This window comes from Saccoglossus kowalevskii, chromosome 6 (assembly GCF_978046115.1).
Source record: "Saccoglossus kowalevskii chromosome 6, keSacKowa6.1, whole genome shotgun sequence".
Lineage (NCBI taxonomy): Eukaryota > Metazoa > Hemichordata > Enteropneusta > Harrimaniidae > Saccoglossus > Saccoglossus kowalevskii.
In genome coordinates, this window is record NC_140646.1 from 37,752,682 (window position 1) to 37,775,294 (window position 22,613).

The 22,613-nt window shown below is 40.6% G+C and overlaps 1 long non-coding RNA gene across 2 annotated transcripts in view; it reads left to right on the forward strand.

Annotated features, from left to right (window-relative positions):
- Positions 1-19,661, forward strand: part of LOC146742760 (uncharacterized) — a 41,098-nt gene extending 21,437 nt beyond the window's left edge. For both annotated transcript variants that reach the window (XR_014929857.1, XR_014929856.1), the window contains one exon: positions 19,613-19,661. This is a non-coding gene — a long non-coding RNA (uncharacterized LOC146742760). The remainder of the gene's footprint in view (positions 1-19,612) is intronic.
- Positions 19,662-22,613: the final 2,952 nt, after the last annotated feature.

Here is a 22,613-nt window from a genome sequence, read left to right on the forward strand (position 1 = left end):
ATTACATTTTTTCACTATGAATGTGGTAATACATTTATTGTTCTATTATAAACCGCCTATGCCATGTCAGAAGGTTGTAGCATCAGTCTCGCTATCTACAAACTTTGTTTAATTTTGTGACAGCAGCATATACTGAATCTTTTACTTTAAATTTATTTAAATCAAATTTATTTTTATTTTACTTTGAATAACACCCGGACTAAGTTTCAATTTTTGTATGCATGTATCTTGAAATTTAGTTTGTGACTTTTAATTTTAATATTCGTCAGTTTGCACTGGGATAATACAATTTAAACTTCCCTCCCACAATGCATTGTACATATGCTCAGTGAATACAGTTTGAACTTCCCTCCCACAATGCAATGTACATATGCTCAGTGGATACAATTTGAACTTCCTTCCCACAATGCATTGTACATATGCTCAGTGGATACAATTTGAACTTCCTTCCCACAATGCATTGTTCATATGCTCAGTGGATACAATTTGAACTTCCCTCCCACAATGCATTGTGCATGTGCTCAGTGAATAGTTTGAACTTCCCTCCCACAATGCATTGTATATATGCTAAGTGGATAGTTTGAACTTCCTTCCCACAATGCATTGTACATATTTTAAGTGGATACAATTTGAACTTCCCTCCCACAATGCATTATATATGCAAAGTGGATACAATTTGAACTTCCCTCCCACAATGCATTGTACATATGCTCAGTGGATACAATTTGAACTTGCTTCCCACAATGCATTGTACATATGCTCAGTGGATACAATTTGAACTTGCTTCCCACAATGCACTGTACATATGCTCAGTGGATACAATTTGAACTTCCCTCCCACAATGCATTATATATGCAAAGTGGATATAGTTTGAACTTCCCTCCCACAATGCATTGTACATATGCTCAGTGGATACAATTTGAACTTGTTTCCCACAATGCACTGTACATATGCTCAGTGGATACAATTTGAACTTCCCTCCCACAATGCATTATATATGCAATGTGGATACAATTTGAACTTCCCTCCCACAACGCATTGTACATATGCTCAGTGGATACAGTTTGAACTTCCTTCCCACAATGCATTATATATGCAAAGTGGATACAGTTTGAACTTCCTTCCCACAATGCATTGTACATATTCTCAGTGGATACAATTTGAACTTCCTGCCCACAATGCATTTAACATATGCTCAGTGGATACAATTTGAACTTCCCTCCCACAATGCATTATATATGCAAAGTGGATACAATTTGAACTTCCCTCCCACAATGCATTGTACATATGCTCAGTGGATACAGTTTGAACTTCCTTCCCACAATGCATTTAACATATGCTCAGTGGATACAATTTGAACTTGCTTCCCACAATGCACTGTACATATGCTCAGTGGATATAATTTGAACTTCCCTCCCACAATGCATTGTATATGCAAAGTGGATACAATTTGAACTTCCCTCCCACAATGCATTGTACATATGCTCAGTGGATACAGTTTGAACTTCCTTCCCACAATGCATTTAACATATGCTCAGTGGATACAATTTGAACGTGCTTCCCACAATGCACTGTACATATGCTCAGTGGATACAATTTGAACTTCCCTCCCACAATGCATTATATATGCAAAGTGGATACAGTTTGAACTTTCTTCCCACAATGCATTGTACATATTCTCAGTGGATACAATTTGAACTTCATTCCCACAATGCATTTAACATATGTTCAGTGGATACAATTTGAACTTGCTTCCCACAATGCATTGTACATATTCTAAGTGGATACAATTTGAACTTCCCTCCCACAATGCATTGTATATGCAAAGTGGATACAATTTGAACTTCCTTCCCACAATGCATTGTACAAATGCTAAGTGGATACAATTTGAACTTCCTTCCCACAATGCATTGTATATATGCTCAGTGGATACAATTTGAACTTCCTTCCCACAATGCATTGTACATATGCTCAGTGGATACAATTTGAACTTCCTTCCCACAATGCATTGTACATATGCTAAGTGAATAGTTTGAACTTCCCTCCCACAATGCATTGTATATATGCTAAGTGGATAGTTTTTACTTCCTTCCCACAATTCATTGTGCATATTCTAAGTGGATACAATTTGAACTTCCTTCCCACAATGCATTGTACATATGCAAAGTGGATACAATTTGAACTTCCCTCCCACAATGCATTGTATATGCAAAGTGGATACAATTTGAACTTCCCTCCCACAATGCATTGTATATATGCTAAGTGGATGCAATTTCAACTTCCTTCCCACAATGCATTGTACATATGCTCAGTGGATACAATTTGAACTTCCCTCCCACAATGCATTGTATATATGCTCAGTGAATACAATTTGAACTTCCCTCCCACAATGCATTGTACATATGCTCAGTGGATACAATTTTAACTTCCCTCCCACAATGCATTGTACATATGCTCAGTGGATACAATTTTAACTTCCCTCCCACAATGCATTGTATATATGCTCAGTGAATACAATTTGAACTTCCCTCCCACAATGCATTGTATATATGCTCTGTGGATACAGTTTGAACTTTATATATATAACCTCACTAGATGAAAACCTAAAGCGCGGTGGTCGTCGTGTCGCGTCTTATTCGATATGGGACTCAAAGCGACGTATACAACGCGTGTAAAATACATTGTTTATTTACATGAAATTCGAACACGCGCTGCCCGACCACCACCACACTTTAAAATTTTGCTGAAGTGCAGTCAGTAGTGGGAAATTTAAGTGTTGTGAAGTTATGTCATATTATAATTTTATAATTGAAGCTATTTTAATCCATCTTTATATGCGACATTCATGTGAACTAGCTGCACCTAACTGTGGAATATTGCTTTGTGTCACAATTTGATGACATTTTCTATTTGTTCTATTTTTGGTGATTTTAGAATACGTCTAATTATAATGCAGAAATGTCATTCTCAGATATTGCACTTTGAGATGTTTTTTCATGTACAGCACAGTATAAATATTAGTCCAAAACAGGGTTTTACCATGACAACAGTGATCACACTTATAGTTCAAAGCATTATAAATCCTTCAGTTTTTAGCTCAACTGTTATTGATCATGACGGTGTTGGAGTGGAGCTATTTTAGGTGATAGTTCTTTATCCATTACTTAAACATTCACATTGCTTATACCCAATATAGGACATGTGAATAGACTTCTATAAGGTTTGTGGTTTTGAGATTACATCAATAATCTACCTTTTATATTAGAATTTATTGGTAGAAACATGCTGCCCCAAGGTATTTAATTTGGAAGCCAAGCCAACAATGAAGTAGACACAGCTGGCTATTTTTGGTTGCCAAATAACACAATAATTAATAACAAACTTATATATAATACATGGTCACACAAATTTCTCATATTTCCACATGGTTAAATTTTATTGGTAACTTTTTCGAAGACCATGTGTCTATATACACATGTACATGTATGGTTACGAGCTTTTTGTCTCCATGGTTACATATGCAGGTTTGTTGGCGATAATGTAATGTAATTTTTTATTGTAGGAAATGATGAAAAATGTTGAACTCTTTTGGAATTAAATTGTGCTGATTGGCTGTTAACCATTCACAGGCCACTTTTCACGACAGGGTCAGCTGAAAACAATGTATTAACTTGTAAAATAAGAGTGACAAATTAAACAGGAACAACATTATGTCCTAATGATTTTACTGTATTTTCGTCGTAATATTTGTACATGCTGTTAAAATATCCTGTATATTGTCCTAATTTTTCATATTTGCAGTTTGCTTAAATTTATTCTCCTGCAATGGCGTTTATTCTTTCGCAATGTAGAGGGCTGAAGGTGCATGTCTAAGAAATTTGTCATGTTATAAAAAACTTGTGAGGCCTGTGGCCCAATTACTTTCTTACATTTATTTTATTCACCATAAAACAGCAAAAAGATACAGAAATATTACTCAACTCTTACAAATCCTGACTGGAGGTGCTCAGTCAGCTTTGGTGAGATTTACTTTTTTACTAATAAATATTATATTCATTCTGATCATATTAAAGTAGATCATTATGAATATTGGATTAGAAATCTTGTTATCAGTCGGCATTATTTTAACATGCTGTGGAATTGTTTCTCAAATGTATATCCTGGGTACATGTATGTATTTACATTTTGCATTGTACGTGTATGCAATAATTAGTTGGCAAGAACTGTTATTTCCCCCAAGGTATTTGCACATCAAGATAAAATAGCTTTGTTGACTTCTGTGTGCAAAACACAGTCTTTGTGGTTACTCTGTCTGTATGTTTGTGTATATTTGTTGCACTGATATCTCAAAAACAATTATCATATTTTAATGAAACTTGGTACATAGATGCTATAGTATAATGCCCAAACCAAGTTTTTGGTTGGAGTCTGTGCATACATGTAGTAATTACTTAATTAGTTAGCCAGTTTTCAGATTTTCACTTGTTTCTCATACCATTCAACAGATTTCAATGAAACTTGGTACATAGTTGGTCTGGGATAATGTGCAAACATGCTTAGTTTTTGGTTGAAATGTGTGCATATTAATTAGCCAATTTTAAGTCTTTCCACTTTTTTAAGAACAGATTTCATTGAAACTTGATGCATAGTTTTTGGCTGAAAATCGTCATATTAATAATTAAATTTGAATAGTTAGTCGCCAATTTTTAGCCTTTCCACCAATATGTCAATCACTCATCAGATTTCAATCATCCACAGATCTGATTACTTCATGGTTGAAATCCATGTGTATTAATTTACCCACCTTGTACAAATGGGTTCATGTGACCTCATTAATTTGCATAAGTGTCATATCTCAATCACAGTTGCAGACATCCAACTAGCGCTATAATATAGGCATTTAACGAGAGATATTTATATATAATTAAAAAGTATTTTCGTTTAAGTTGATGTTACCATAGTTTTGTATCAATCTGAGCCGCAGGCAGTAATCAGGAACTATACTGACATCAACTGAGGAGAAATCATCGTGTTATTATTTATTTATCATATGCATGTTTCCCCAGTATGAGATAGTGAAACAGTATGACGGTGGATTGTTGATAGCAGAACTACATATATTGCTGAAATAACACCCAATACATATCATTGTGCTAATTCTGTTGGTGCCACAGTGTTCTATTTCATACAAATGCCTTGTATACGGTGTATAGCGATTCTGCTCATTCAGAATATTTACTTGAATTCATTAGGATTTTTTGAAATTTCAAACAATTTTTTGGAGAGACTGAATGATATTTTTGAAAATGTACGTTAGCATGTCAAAATGAACCGTTGTCTGTGGTTCTCGGAACCCCAGAAGCTCTGGGCAACCTTCACAAAGTAACACTGTGGTGATATGGGTTTTTGCTCTGCTATGTCTTACGTCAACTGTGGTGGCGTGCAAGTTATGCATATGATAAGACTTTAGATATTATAAACATCAAATGACTTTATAAAGACAACTTAGGCAAGTCTAGAATAAAGTCAGAATAAATATACTGATTTTGCATGCAATAAATACAATTTTGCTTCATGTGAATTGGAGATATGCTTCAAAATTTATTATTCCTTATTTGTACTTCATGCCTCCAATACTCACGGAAGTTTTTTCTAAGTTAGTGATAAAGTGTGTCAAGCCACATACACATGTACTTGATGAGTGTTTCTGCTTTCAGCTTATTTGTCTGCAAAGACTTGTGGGGCAGTTTGTATACTAGGTATATAAATTTCCACCAATCATAAACCTTTCTTACATGTGCGTTGAACTCAATGCATTGTTGCATGTGAAAAATTAATCGTAAATAAAACGAGCAACAAACAACAGAATACAGCTTGCTTTACCCTTCAGATGGCAATTTTAATGTTGCAAGTATATTCAGCACTGGTTAAATGTGCCATTACCAGTGACATCGTTAACCAAACTACACACTTTGACTGAGTGGAAAACTTTGCTGAGAACCAGCAACGAAACTACGCCTGTTGGCTACCAGGTGTAGAATAAATATATTTTGTAAGACACATTAACTTTGAGGTCTTAACTTATAAGACGTGGTTGGAAAACCCTTAGGTTAGCAAGGAGAAACAAACCTTCCATCACAGAGTGTAAAATACAATGTATAAATGGAAAAATACACAGTATTAACCCATGGCATTCCAATCACAGTGTAACAGCAGTATTATTATATATCAGTGAACTGGTCCAAGGATTGAGCCTGAAGAGGGATGTATTCATCTAAGAGGACATAATAAAGAGGACAAATCAGATTTCCTCTTTCATATTGTCATGGCAATCATCCTGTAGATCCGTTGTATACATAAAAACAGTCAAGCGGCAATTTAATACCTAAGTGATTATGTCCTATTTCCATTACAGTTCAATTTGATTACGCTCTGGTTTCATTTCATGGGGTATCATTAGGATGAAAAATCTAACCATTAGCTGCAATGTGTCTGCAATATAAACCACTATAATTTGTGTGTAATTGCTCCAACAATATATACCGGTAATTAAATGACAAATAGCGAAATGTTAATCTATCTATTTCTTGACTCAGTTGAGACAATTTTGGTGAGTTTCAAAAGGGGTGGGTAATTATAGAAGTGGTACAAAAGTTAAAGATTGGCCCTAATTAAGTCAGTCAAATGTAGTATATGAATTCCTATGTTGAATAAAAGGTGTCAATCGTCACAATGCATTGAGTTAGATGTGAATTTCATTCAATGTGTTGAAAATACACATAGCGTGAGTAACGTCTGTGACTTGTGTTGTATCATTGGGGCTTAGGGCAACCTTTTTTGTGACAAGTGTAGGCATGCTTCAGTGATCCAAATATTCTATGATTTAGGGCCCAACCAAATGATTTCTCATGGTGGTCATAATAATCAGTGTGAGAGGTATATTCTGCATAGAATACAAAGTTTGTAACCTAAGTGAGAAGAGCAGTGCCACTTTGGATGTTTTGTAACCTAAGTGATAATTGTAGAGTGCCATCTTTAGTAATTACCTTGGTTGTATTGTAACCTGAATTATAACTGTAGTGGCAATAAAGATGTTTCTTGTTCATGCAGCAGGCTTCCAAAGCACATTTTTTTGTATTTATTTCTATGTACATTGTTTTTGTAATGCATTCATTGTACTTCAGAGTCTGTAAAGTTCTGCATCTTGTCCATTTTCAGTTACCTGAGTCACTATACTGGTTCTTCATAATGCCTCAGAATAACCACTGTTTTACATCAAATATTCAAAAGCTCTGCACCGTAGAAGGGGGGGGACACCCTCAGAGTGACCAATTTTTAATTCAATTTTGCAAAAGCTCCGCACCGAGAAAAAATCCCTGCAACTTCAGTGTCTTGCATTCAACATAATGTTCAATTGATTATAAATGTACATGTATTAGCCTTATTGAGAACTATTATGCTAAGCCCCCACCCCTTAGTCTCTTCAATAAATTTTGCGTCTTCAAATTTCACGCTTTGACTGCATGCAAATATATCATATGGTAATATAGCAGGTGTACCAATACAATTTAAAGCTATAACAACAATAAATTTATGAAAAAATAATAATGAATTTGTATTAAATCTTTTGGATCATGGTTCATTGAACCCTAAATTATAATCTTTTCTGTTGCCAGCAGGTGAGACTTTTGATGTTTGAACTCCATGGTAAACCCTTCACAAATTTTATGGGATTATTTTTTTCACATTTGTTCAAAACTTGTATCCTTTCAGTCTAAAAGTAACAAAGAAATTATAGAAAAATCTATAAAAACATGCAGGAAAAAGGTACGCTGTTGAGAGGGTTAAAGTGTAACTAAGCTACTGTCATTTGAAGAATGTTCATCTATACTTTACTGGCCCACATTTTTGTCACTTGGAGAAGAAAAAATGTGACAACAGAAGAGGCAGATTTTATACTCACTGTCGGTCACCATGACAACTGCCTGTTTTGTATACAGGTGTGTAAACATACAGGGTGTGCCAAAGAGTGTGCAGAGGCTTGGATGTTTGCTCATGTGAATTATTTTTAAATTTATCATGGTTTTTAAAGTGGGAAATTTTGTGTGTAATTATCTTTATATTGTTGGCATGGCAACCAAACTGTTTATATATGTATAGATTTATCTTAAGATCTGAAGTAAGCTGGATGTATAGACACTCAAATTTTTTAATCTGTTGGCTGACATCAATGAACTTTAGAGAAGGTTCTTGTGATGTGATTTTAATTCTCGTTTCTTGTCCTTCAACAGCTTTTGTAACAGTGACCATTAAGTGACATTAACATTGACTATTTAATGGCCATATATCGGTAAGGCTTGTGTTACTAAATAATAATGTATTGCCAGAAGGGGCAGCCTAAGGGTGGACCTACGCTTCATTTATCATTAGTGAAGTTCCATTTTCCCTACTTCTCTGTAAAAAATGTAAACAACGACAAACTAGAAATTGTATTTACCTCATGTTTAGAGCATTATTATCAAGCCTAGACAAATATCTGTTTTAATAATTCATGCAAATTCTGAAGTTTATTCTTGTATCTTTGATTGCAATATTACTGTGGGTAAGATATTGGCATTGATTTTCATGGGGGTCTTTAGTTTTTAGCCATTCTTGCCCACCTGCAGTCAGCTTTGTTGTCAGCGCATAATGGATTGCGTGGAAGGTCATAGGTCAAACACGTGGCAGCCACACGACTACCATTGTTTACTATGTTTACAAAAGCTTCCTACGACCCATTCAGTTCCGCTGGGTGAGTCAACTTTTCTGAAGGTGGTTGCAGCATTGAAATGCGCAAGTCATTCACCATAGTGGGTGTATACCCTGTACTTTTGTACATTCAGTCATTTATAAAGAATTGTTTTGAAAAAAAATAAGGTCCACCCTATCTCGTTGAGTAGTGATGTGCACATTATTAGAGACTAAGTATTATTTCAGTGTTGACACCTCACATTTGGCTGATGTGTGTTATGAATTCTAATTGACCAAATGACCCAAAACACTAGTTACAACAGCACTTCAAGTGGAGGCTGTCAGAAGCATGTTGACTTACGAATGGCTTACTTCTCTTTAGTGTGCACTGAACAAAAATTAACATGTTGTATTCAAAATCACTTAAATCCACTTGATTTGCCGTTTGCATCCCTTCAAAACTCAAAATGGAACAGTGCCAAAAACGATAAATAGGATAATATACAGTAATTTTGTGCATTTCAGAAATAACAATTCTATCTTTGTTTTAGAACCTTGTAATAAAAGGGATACATGAAAAGTGACCCTTTGTAACACTGTTTTTTTTCATCGATAAGAAATTTAAGCAATTTTATGTGAACGATATTTTGTGAGAGCTTGTGTCTCACTGTCAAAGAGGTTGCACCTTGAGATCATTCCAGGTGCATTCCAATTTGTTGGGATATTTTATATGATTTGCTCTGCAATAATTCTGAATGAAGTTGAATCTTTGTGAATCCACATGCTTTGCTTTATAATTCAAAAGTGAATCTTTGTGAATCCACATGCTTTGCTTTATAATTTAAAAGTGAATCTTTGTGAATCCACATGCTTCGCTTTATGATTCAAAAGTTAATCTTTGTGAATCCACATGCTTTGCTTTATGATTCAAAAGTGATTCTTTGTGAATCCACATGCTTTGCTTTATGATTCAAAGGTGAATCTTTGTGAATCCACATGCTTTGCTTTATAATTCAAAGATGAATCTTTGTAAATCCACATGTTTTGCATTATAATTCAAGGGTGAATCTTTGTGAATCCACATGCTTTTCTTTATGATTCAAAGATGAATCTTTGTGAATCCACATGCTTTGCATTATAATTCAAGGGTGAATCTTTGTGAATCCACATGCTTTTCTTTATGATTCAAAGATGAATCTTAGTGAATCCACATGCTTTGCTATATGTTTCAAAGGTGAATCTTTGTGAATCCACATGCTTTGCTTTATAATTCAAAGATAAATCTTTGTGAATCCACATGCTTTGCCACCTCTGCTGGCGCTGTTGCCATTGCCACCTCTGCTGGTGCCGTTGCCATTGCCACCTCTGCTGGTGCCGTTGCCATTGCCACCTCTGCTGGCGCCATTGCCACCTCTGCTGGTGCCGTTGCCATTGCCACCTCTGCTGGCGCCGTTGCCATTGCCACCTCTGCTGGTGCTGTTGCCATTGCCACCTCTGCTGGTGCCATTGCCACCTCTGCTGGCGCTGTTGCCATTGACACCTCCGCTGGTGCTGTTGGTGTTGTCATCTCTGCTGGCGCTGTTGCCATTGCCACCTCTGCTGGCGCCGTTGCCACCTCTGCTGGCGCCATTGTCACCTCTGCTGGCGTCGTTGCCGCCTCTGCTGGCGCCGTTGCCATTGCCGCCTCTGCTGGCACCGTTGCCACCTCTGCTGGCGCCGTTGTCACCTCTGCTGGCGCCATTGTCACCTCTGCTGGAGCCGTTGCCATTGCCGCTTTTGCTGGCGCCCTTGCCATTGCCGCCCCTGCTGGCACCGTTGCCACCTCTGCTGGTGCCGTTGCCACCTCTGCTGGTGCCGTTGCCATTGCCACCTCTGCTGGTGCCATTGCCATTGCCACCTCTGCTGGTGCCATTGCCACCTCTGCTGGTGCCATTGCCACCTCTGCTGGTGCCATTGCCACCTCTGCTGGTGCCATTGCCACCTCTGCTGGTGCCGTTGCCACCTCTGCTGGTGCCGTTGCCACCTCAGCTGGCGTTGTTGTCGTTGCCATTTCTGCTGGCGCTGTTGCCATTGCCACCTCTGCTGCACCGTTGCCATTGCCACCTCTGCTGCACCGTTGCCATTGCCACTTCTGCTGCACCGTTGGCATTGCCACCTCTGCTGCACCGTTGCCGTTGCCACCTCTGCTGGCGTCGTTGCCGTTGCCACCTCTGCTGGCGTCGTTGCCGTTGCCACCTCTGCTGGCGTCGTTGCCGTTGCCACCTCTGCTGGCGTCGTTGCCACCTCTGCTGGCGCCGTTGCCATTGCCACCTCTGCTGGCGTTCTGGGTTGCACAGCTTGGTGAAACAGAGACATCCTCCATGTTTTGGGTTGCTGCATACCTTGGTGAAACCAACAGAGACATCCTCTGTGTTCTGGGTTGCATAGCTTGGTGAAACCAACCAAGACATCATTCGTGTTCTGGGTTGCATAGTTCAGTGAAACCAACCAAGATATTATCCATGTTCTGGGTTGCATAGCTTGGTGAAACCAACAGAGACATCATCTGTGTCTGGGTTGCATAGCTTGGTGAAACCAACAGAGACATCATCTGTGTTCTGGGTTGCATAGCTTGGTGAAACCAACCAAGATATAACCTCAGATTTTTCCCTGTAATTGTGCAACAAATGCATTGTCTGACCATTCCTATCAAGAATAAAAGACAAACATGTTAGCCGAAGAGTTTTCAAAAAGTGACCTTGAATCGTACAAGACAAGCAATCATGTTCCTATTATTAGAGCAATGACCCAGCCTTTATAAATGCCTCTGGACAATTTACATGTTACTTGTAAATAGATCAGTCAGAGTAGAAACTCTCTCAGCACCCAATGTGTTGTTTTATTAACAAATTGCTGCATCTCTGAATACATTATCACTGGCTGTGTTTTGTGTATAATTGGTTGTGATTTATCAAGCATGATGGGTAGAAAACAATTATACATTATATGTATAATTGTCCATCACTGGTAGTATGAACAACATAAAGGCTATGTATTATTTTGCTCTCATTTTATAACAAACACATGTGCTTCTGTAATTGTGTTTGTAGTCCTGTGATTCCTCAGCAATTTGCTGCTCTTGTTTTTTTCAAAATAAATTTCCTAAATATTGTTTAATTATGTTTTTTTTTAAATTTACTGTTTTCACCCAATATATTGCAAATAATTATAAAATGTTTCATGACACTAATTGTCGTTTTGGATAAAATGTCATAAGCTGAATCTGTGTCATATTTTAATGATCAAGTTGACATTAAATACAAATTTTTGGTTGATATACACTTTGAATAGAGCATAATAATAACAAATACATTTTTTTTTATTTAATGATAGTCAATGAATATAGGATCTTTAATATAAGACATGAGTAAATACAAACATGTTAGTGCTGTAGAGTTTAATCTTTATATGTACCGAGGCATGACACCAAATGTGCAGATTTCCATTAGCACAGTGTTTTCATGCTGATGAGTATGCCGGGTGTCAAATCATATTATACTTAAATAAATGTAATTGACACACATATACATATCTGCCTGACCAATTCACATACCGCTATCAGACATTCATCATATTTTTGCGCAAGACGTTCTTTCAGGAGTTGACTTCTAGTCATTTACCAAGCAATAATATAATATCTAATACACAGAACTACATTAATGATGTAAGAGGGAGCACTGCAATTCAGTGGCACCACCAAGTGGGGAGATAGGTTTCTCCCTACCAGGGTGTGAAGTTTTTGATAATTCTAAGTTAAAATAGAGTATTTTATGGCTTCCTTGGGGCCAAAATTACTATCAGACAGGTCACAGTTGAAGACTGTGGCCACATGTGATCACTGGTCAATCAGAATTATATGGTTGCCAGAGGATCTGCTCCCCAGGGTAAGGGAGTGTATGGCCATGGCATGAGGGCGCTGTGCCCCTGTTCCCCTGTTTAAAAAAAATCCCTGATAAATCACTAAAGACTACATACTATAAGTGATGTGGCCCTGTATCAAAGTCAAATGACATGTAATGAATAGAATGCAGAAAATGAAAAAAAAAATCTTGTCATTGGGCAAGTTTTAGGAATTTTATGGAAAACAATTTTGCAATCAATTTGGTGTTTCTATGGTGAAATGTACATTTGAACTTTATTTCTGTTACATGTGATGACAAATTCTTTTACTGTTATTTATATACATCTTAATACTAATTTAATTTAGTGAGTTTCTAAAGACATACTATTTCCTATTCACCCTTTGAATGCCAACTTTATGCAACCTTTTCACAAAATAGACCTACATAATGTTTGACCGTTTTTCTCAGTAACTTTTTCTCCAGGTTTTTTTTTTTTATTTTTATTTCATCAAATTATGTAGCCATTTGTAATTAATGACCACTAAGTTCTCAAATACTGTAACAAAGAAATTATATTAAAAAAAATAAAAATATGTGAAATGTTTTACAAAAATATGGCAGGAAAAATTGTGTTGAAAATAATAATAAAAGTCGCATAATGTATCAACTTAGATTTGAATGCAGTTCAAACTTCTTGAAGAATTAAGCTGAGAGTTGGTCTCTGGTGTCAAGATCAAATAGTTAAAAATTTTAGTAGCAAAATATGGTAAACAGTATAAATACAAAATAAATACCGGTACATTCATGCCATGGAAACAATTAACAAAAATAATTAGTTTTGTCACACATTCACAGCAATCAGTCAAATTATTTTGAAAAAAGATACAAATAAATTTTTGTGAATTTCATTGCTGTTTACTTGTGTTTAAGAGAGAAAAGTCAGAGCTCATAAAACAGGTTTTGAATTCATTCTCATATTTAGGATGGTTGCCAAGCAACATATTACTAACACGTCAAGCTACCTGATATATAATTCTCTATCAACATAGTCTAAACTGACTGCGTATTTAGTTTTTCTTTTAATTATTATTTTCAACTTATCCATGTTCTATAACACGATGTTCTTATACGTCTGATTTATTATCATTCACATAATTCAAAATTATGGCATCTTTAAAATTATCTTACTCCATTTTCTGACTTTGACAAATAGAAGAATAACACAGTAATTTTGTTGCATTATCCTGTCTTTATCAATATTAACTACCAACCCAAGGAAAAAATTACAGTCCTTTAGATCTATTTTATTATAATTTCTGTATGATTAATACCTGTTATCAAACTGGATTTTTATGAAGCAGTGTTATGGTTTTAATGACGTTATAATGGTCAATGCGTGATGATTTGTCATCTTTATGACAGTTTTATCAGTTGTATCTGTTTGTTTTGTGTTGGGCATAATCAGATTTTCCATTTTATGTCTCCCTACACCTGCTGTTATTGTTTGAATAAAGTGTTAGTTGAGAGATTATGGCATTCCTTTTTTGTGCAGAGTAGTATGAGGTAAAGTCATGCTGAGGGTCTAGAATGCAAGGCTGGAACAGTGGAGTACATGACCATGCACTGTGGGGTGGAGGCCTGATGAATGGGTGGGTCTGGGATGTGAAATAGAGGCAGGAACAGTGGAGAACATGACCATGCACTGTGGGGTGGAGGCCTGATGAATGGGTGGGTCTGGGATGTGAAATAAAGGCTGGAACAGTGGAGAACATGACCATGCACTGTGGGGTGGAGGCCTGATGAATGGGTGGGTCTGGGATGTGAAATAGGGGCAGGAACAGTGGAGAACATGACCATGCACTGTGGGGTGGAGGCCTGATGAATGGGTGGGTCTGGGATGTGAAATAAAGGCTGGAACAGTGGAGAACATGACCATGCACTGTGGGGTGGAGGCCTGGTGAATGGGTGGGTCTGGGATGGGAAATAGAGGCTGGAACAGTGGAGAACATGAGTATGCACTGTGGGGTGGAGGCCGGATGAATGGGTGGGTCTGGGATGTGAAATAGGGGCAGGAACAGTGGAGAACATTAGCATGCACTGTGGGGTGGAGGCCTGATGAATGGGTGGGTCTGTGATGTGAAATAGAGGCAGGAACAGTGGAGAACATGAGCATGCACTGTGGGGTGGAGGCCTTATGAATGGGTGGGTCTGGGATGTGAAATAGAGGCAGGAACAGTGGAGAACATGACCATGCACTGTGGGGTGGAGGCCTGATGAATGGGTGGGTCTGGGATGTGAAATAGAGGCAGGAACAGTGGAGAACATGACCATGCACTGTGGGGTGGAGGCCTGATGAATGGGTGGGTCTGGGATGTGAAATAGAGGTGGAGAACATGAGCATGCACTGTGGGGTGGAGGCCGGATGAATGGGTGGGTCTGGGATGTGAAATAGAGGCAGGAACAGTGGAGAACATGAGCATGCACTGTGGGGTGGAGGCCTGATGAATGGGTGGGTCTGGGATGTGAAATAGAGGCAGGAACAGTGGAGAACATGACCATGCACTGTGGGGTGGAGGCCTGATGAATGGGTGGGTCTGGGATGTGAAATAGAGGCAGGAACAGTGGAGAACATGAGCATGCACTGTGGGGTGGAGGCCGGATGAATGGGTGGGTCTGGGATGTGAAATAGAGGCTGGAACAGTGGAGTACATGACCATGCACTGTGGGGTGGAGGCCTGATGAATGGGTGGGTCTGGGATGTGAAATAGAGGCAGGAACAGTGGAGAACATGACCATGCACTGTGGGGTGGAGGCCTGATGAATGGGTGGGTCTGGGATGTGAAATAGAGGCAGGAACAGTGGAGAACATGACCATGCACTGTGGGGTGGAGGCCTGATGAATGGGTGGGTCTGGGATGTGAAATAGAGGCAGGAACAGTGGAGAACATGACCATGCACTGTGGGGTGGAGGCCTGATGAATGGCCGGGTCTGGGATGTGAAATAGAGGCGGAGAACATGAGCATGCACTGTGGGGGTGGAGGCCGGATGAATGGGTGGGTCTGGGATGTGAAATAGAGGCAGGAACAGTGGAGAACATGAGCATGCACTGTGGGGTGGAGGCCTGATGAATGGGTGGGTCTGGGATGTGAAATAGAGGTGGAAAACATGAGCATGCACTGTGGGGTGGAGGCCGGATGAATGGGTGGGTCTGGGATGTGAAATAGAGGCAGGAATAGTGGAGAACATGAGCATGCACTGTGGGGTGGAGGCCTGATGAATGGGTGGGTCTGGGATGTGGAATAGAGGCAGGAACAGTGGAGAACATGACCATGCACTGTGGGGTGGAGGCCTGATGAATGGGTGGGTCTGGGATGTAAAATAGAGGTGGAGAACATGAGCATGCACTGTGGGGTGGAGGCCGGATGAATGGGTGGGTCTGGGATGTGAAATAGAGGCAGGAACAGTGGAGAACATGACCATGCACTGAGGGGTGGAGACCTGATGAATGGGTGGGTCTGGGATGTGAAATAGAGGCAGGAACAGTGGAGAACATGATCATGCACTGTGGGGTGGAGGCCTGATGAATGGCCGGGTCTGGGATGTGAAATAGAGGCGGAGAACATGAGCATGCACTGTGGGGGTGGAGGCCGGATGAATGGGTGGGTCTGGGATGTGAAATAGAGGCAGGAACAGTGGAGAACATGAGCATGCACTGTGGGGTGGAGGCCTGATGAATGGGTGGGTCTGGGATGTGAAATAGAGGCAGGAACAGTGGAGAACATGAGCATGCACTGTGGGGTGGAGGCCTGATGAATGGGTGGGTCTGGGATGTGAAATAGAGGCAGGAACAGTGGAGAACATGAGCATGCACTGTGGGGTGGAGGCCTGATGAATGGGTGGGTCTGGGATGTGAAATAGAGGCTGGAACAGTGGAGAACATGACCATGCACTGTGGGGTGGAGGCCAGATGAATGGGTGGGTCTGGGATGTGAAATAGAGGCAGGAACAGTGGAGAACATGAGCATGCACTGTGGGGTGGAGGCCGGATGAATGGGTGGGTCTGGGATGTGAAATAGAGGCAGGAATAGTGGAGAACATGAGCATGCACTGTGGGGTGGAGGCCTGATGAATGGGTGGGTCTGGGATGTGGAATAGAGGCAGGAACAGTGGAGAACATGACCATGCACTGTGGGGTGGAGGCCTGATGAATGGGTGGGTCTGGGATGTAAAATAGAGGTGGAGAACATGAGCATGCACTGTGGGGTGGAGGCCGGATGAATGGGTGGGTCTGGGATGTGAAATAGAGGCAGGAACAGTGGAGAACATGACCATGCACTGTGGGGTGGAGGCCTGATGAATGGGTGGGTCTGGGATGTGAAATAGAGGCAGGAACAGTGGAGAACATGACCATGCACTGTGGGGTGGAGGCCTGATGAATGGGTGGGTCTGGGATGTGAAATAGAGGCAGGAACAGTGGAGAACATGACCATGCACTGTGGGGTGGAGGCCTGATGAATGGCCGGGTCTGGGATGTGAAATAGAGGCGGAGAACATGAGCATGCACTGTGGGGGTGGAGGCCGGATGAATGGGTGGGTCTGGGATGTGAAATAGAGGCAGGAACAGTGGAGAACATGAGCATGCACTGTGGGGTGGAGGCCTGATGAATGGGTGGGTCTGGGATGTGAAATAGAGGTGGAAAACATGAGCATGCACTGTGGGGTGGAGGCCGGATGAATGGGTGGGTCTGGGATGTGAAATAGAGGCAGGAATAGTGGAGAACATGAGCATGCACTGTGGGGTGGAGGCCTGATGAATGGGTGGGTCTGGGATGTGGAATAGAGGCAGGAACAGTGGAGAACATGACCATGCACTGTGGGGTGGAGGCCTGATGAATGGGTGGGTCTGGGATGTAAAATAGAGGTGGAGAACATGAGCATGCACTGTGGGGTGGAGGCCGGATGAATGGGTGGGTCTGGGATGTGAAATAGAGGCAGGAACAGTGGAGAACATGACCATGCACTGTGGGGTGGAGGCCTGATGAATGGGTGGGTCTGGGATGTGAAATAGAGGCAGGAACAGTGGAGAACATGACCATGCACTGTGGGGTGGAGGCCTGATGAATGGGTGGGTCTGGGATGTGAAATAGAGGCAGGAACAGTGGAGAACATGACCATGCACTGTGGGGTGGAGGCCTGATGAATGGCCGGGTCTGGGATGTGAAATAGAGGCGGAGAACATGAGCATGCACTGTGGGGGTGGAGGCCGGATGAATGGGTGGGTCTGGGATGTGAAATAGAGGCAGGAACAGTGGAGAACATGAGCATGCACTGTGGGGTGGAGGCCTGATGAATGGGTGGGTCTGGGATGTGAAATAGAGGCAGGAACAGTGGAGAACATGAGCATGCACTGTGGGGTGGAGGCCTGATGAATGGGTGGGTCTGGGATGTGAAATAGAGGCAGGAACAGTGGAGAACATGAGCATGCACTGTGGGGTGGAGGCCTGATGAATGGGTGGGTCTGGGATGTGAAATAGAGGCTGGAACAGTGGAGAACATGACCATGCACTGTGGGGTGGAGGCCAGATGAATGGGTGGGTCTGGGATGTGAAATAGAGGCAGGAACAGTGGAGAACATGAGCATGCACTGTGGGGTGGAGGCCGGATGAATGGGTGGGTCTGGGATGTGAAATAGAGGCAGGAACAGTGGAGAACATGACCATGCACTGTGGGGTGGAGGCCTGATGAATGGGTGGGTCTGGGATGTGAAATAGAGGCAGGAACAGTGGAGAACATGACCATGCACTGTGGGGTGGAGGCCTGATGAATGGGTGGGTCTGGGATGTGAAATAGAGGCAGGAACAGTGGAGAACATGACCATGCACTGTGGGGTGGAGGCCTGATGAATGGCCGGGTCTGGGATGTGAAATAGAGGCGGAGAACATGAGCATGCACTGTGGGGGTGGAGGCCGGATGAATGGGTGGGTCTGGGATGTGAAATAGAGGCAGGAACAGTGGAGAACATGAGCATGCACTGTGGGGTGGAGGCCTGATGAATGGGTGGGTCTGGGATGTGAAATAGAGGCAGGAACAGTGGAGAACATGACCATGCACTGTGGGGTGGAGGCCTGATGAATGGGTGGGTCTGGGATGTGAAATAGAGGCAGGAACAGTGGAGAACATGAGCATGCACTGTGGGGTGGAGGCCTGATGAATGGGTGGGTCTGGGATGTGAAATAGAGGCTGGAACAGTGGAGAACATGACCATGCACTGTGGGGTGGAGGCCGGATGAATGGGTGGGTCTGGGATGTGAAATAGAGGCAGGAACAGTGGAGAACATGAGCATGCACTGTGGGGTGAAGGCCGGATGAATGGGTCTGGGATGTGAAATAGAGGTGGAGAACATGAGCATGCACTGTGGGGTGGAGGCCTGATGAATGGGTGGGTCTGGGATGTGAAATAGAGGCAGGAACAGTGGAGAACATGAGCATGCACTGTGGGGTGGAGGCCTGATGAATGGGTGGGTCTGGGATGTGAAATAGAGGCTGGAACAGTGGAGAACATGAACATGCGCTGTGGGGTGGAGGCCGGATGAATGGGTGGGTCTGGGATGTGAAATAGAGGCTGGAACAGTGGAGAACATGACCATGCACTGTGGGGTGAAGGCCTTATGAATGGGTGGGTCTGGGATGTGAAATAGAGGCTGGAACAGTGGAGAACATGAACATGCACTGTGGGGTGAAGGCCTTATGAATGGGTGGGTCTGGGATGTGAAATAGAGGCTAGAACAGTGGAGAACATGAACATGCACTGTGGGGTGAAGGCCTTATGAATGGGTGGGTCTGGGATGTGAAATAGAGGCTGGAACAGTGGAGAACATGAACATGCACTGTGGGGTGGAGGCCTGATGAATGGGTGGGTCTGGGATGTGAAATAGAGACAGAAACAGTGTTTTTTTTTCTCATTTTGCATACAGCTAATTTTGTTCTTGATAATTTTCAGGAGTCCACCAAAGACACATACAAGTAGAGAAGGAGGCAAGTAAAACCTATATCTATCAGATCGTCCTTGTATCTCGATTTTGGGGTGAATATTTTTGTTCATAATAAGTATTTTCTACTTATTCTTGAAAATCACACAAACTACACTTGAATTTAAATGTGTATATGTAAATTATATGCTTTCAATCGCTCCATCTCAAATCTATTCATTCCACAAATTTTCTACTTTTTTGTTAGTCCCCGTTCGGACACAGTCCGAAAACGGGGACTTATGTTTTGATCTCCGTGCATGTGTGCGTGCGTCTGTGCGTGCGTCTGGACCTATATCTTAGAAATGCCTGGACCAATCACAATCAAACTTCACACATACATCATACATGATAGTATACATATGTATACATACGATCTAATTCAAGATAGCCGAATGGCGGCCATTTTTGTGCTAAAAATCATCAAAAACAAGCATTTCTTGGCTGTTAACAGATGGATTTTGTTCAAACTTGGTATATACATTAGACATTGTAGGACCTTGATGCACATCATTTTGTTTTACGATCTGATTCAAGATGGCCGAATGGCGGCCATTTTTGTGCTAAAAAATCATCAAAATCAAGCATTTCTCGGCTGTTTACAGATGGATTTTGTTCAAACTTGGTATATACTTTAGACATTATGGGACCTTGATGCAAATAATTTTGTTTTTTAGATAAGATTCAAAATGGCCGACTGGCGGCCATTTTGTTTTAATGAATGTGGTTCTCGTGCCATATCTCTGACTTGCTTTTTTGTGCTAAAAAATCATCAAATATCAAGCATTTATGGATGGATTTTGTTCAAACTCGGTACATATGTTAGACATTACAGGTTCCTGGTGCACATCATTTATTTTTCAGATCGGATTCAAAATGGCTGTCTGGTGGCCATTTTGTTTTAATGATTTGGCTTCTTGAGCCATATCTCTTAAATGCTTTGACTGATTATATTCAAATTTGATATATTCGTTATACATCATGTTATATATATATATATACCACAGTCAGCTGGCGCACACGTGATAATAAAATAAATACGATATTTACTATATGGAGGCCGCCATCTTGAATGACGCATAAAACTAAATAAGAGACAAGTTGTGAAACGCATTTTTCAGATTCCTACAAATCAGGACAAAAATACCAATCTTTCACAAAAATGCGATCCGTTGGGGTTATATTAAGCCAACCGATAAGAAAATTCGTCCGAATTCGGCGTTTTTGTGTGGAAAAATCATATACATATGCACATCATTTTGTTTTACGATCTGATTCAAGATGGATGAATGGCGGCCATTTTTGTGCTAAAAAATCATCAAAATCAAGCATTTCTTGGCTGTTTACAGATGGATTTTGTTCAAACTTGGTATATACATGTATGTTAGACATTACAGGTTCCTGATGCACATCATTTATTTCTCAGATCGGATTCAAAATGGCTGTCTGGCGGCCATTTTGTTTTAATGATTGGGCTTTTAGAGCCATATCTCTTACATGCTTTGACTGATTATATTCAAATTTTATATATTCGTTATACATCATGTTATATATATACATGTATTCAAAATGGCTTATTTTGAATGCTGTTCCAGAGCAATATCTCTCAATATGGACAAGTACTTTTTTGACGATCAGATACAATTGTCAATCATTTTAATGTTAAAAAATCATATTCCTGACATGGTTATATTCCAGCTATATTACTATAAACAAAACTATATATCTTAAATTTGATAACTAACGGGGACTGTGCCATGCATGGCTTGTATTCAATATTGATTTCTCCTTTATATAATGCAATGTGAAATTGAGAGCATTGTCTTTAATTGTAATTGTTGGTGCCATCAGGTATCATATTAGGCATAGCCAACCTGTTGATTGTATGCTAGCAAACTTCACCGAGCCTTACGGAGAGTACACTTACATGGTTACATCTGAAGTGCACATATGAAATGCACTGGCAGACAAACCAGTTTTTGAATGCCATGGGTCTCATGTGATGTTTACAACGACGTCAATAAAATACATTATTTGTTTACATGACTAGGGCTTTAAATGTTTAGGAAATAAACATTTTGATGTTGACAGGTGCATCTGACAAGGAGTGGTGTTTTTCACACCCCTAATGTTAATCACAAGGGAATCATGGAAAGTGATATCCACTGTGGTATCCGGTGGACAGCTTCACTCAGGTCTTCATAGGCCAGGAGTTGACCTGCGGATGACCTCTAAACAATGAGGGTAGTCGGCCCGAAAATTAGCCTGATATACCCTGTCATGTTACATGGCAAGGGGGCTGTAACCCCTATTGAGAGAATGGTTTTGTCTGAATCGGCCCTTTTCTGCTAAGTGCACGGCTCTCATTATATTTTATTTGTTCACCATAGATTGTGTTTGCTTGCTTTTGAATATTAATAGAGCCGGACAGGTGGCTAGACATCTATTTGCTATTGCTTTAAGCCTGTTGGCCCCCACTGGGAAGTGTCCTCTTGATGATAATTTTGGGGGTGTTTTTGTGGTTGCGATTCAGTTACTACATAAGGGTATGAACAGCGAACTTATGGTTTTTCTTTCACAAAGTTGGGGGTCTTGGAAATACTTTATTTTCATTCTTGGTCTGAATTTTAAGTTTCCCAACTGTTGCATTAGCATTCTCTTTTATCTGTATTGATGAGAATGGTTGCTGCTTTGCAACTAATTCAAAAAGACTTCTCCTACTACTTCTAGAAATGCATTTTCTGGTTTACTATGCTTGAGCAGTTTGCTGTGATTATATTTGATTAAAACAGCAACAGTTGAACTTACTTTGATTTCACGTTTTTAAGCAGCTTCTAATGGGATTAAGTCAGGAGCTATTGTTTCCGTCATGCTCATCATCACCCCACCCCATGCGTGTATATTCACATGCATATATCATCTGTTATTTCAGTAATAAAAAAATTAAAACAAAAGCATAATTGATGTTATCAA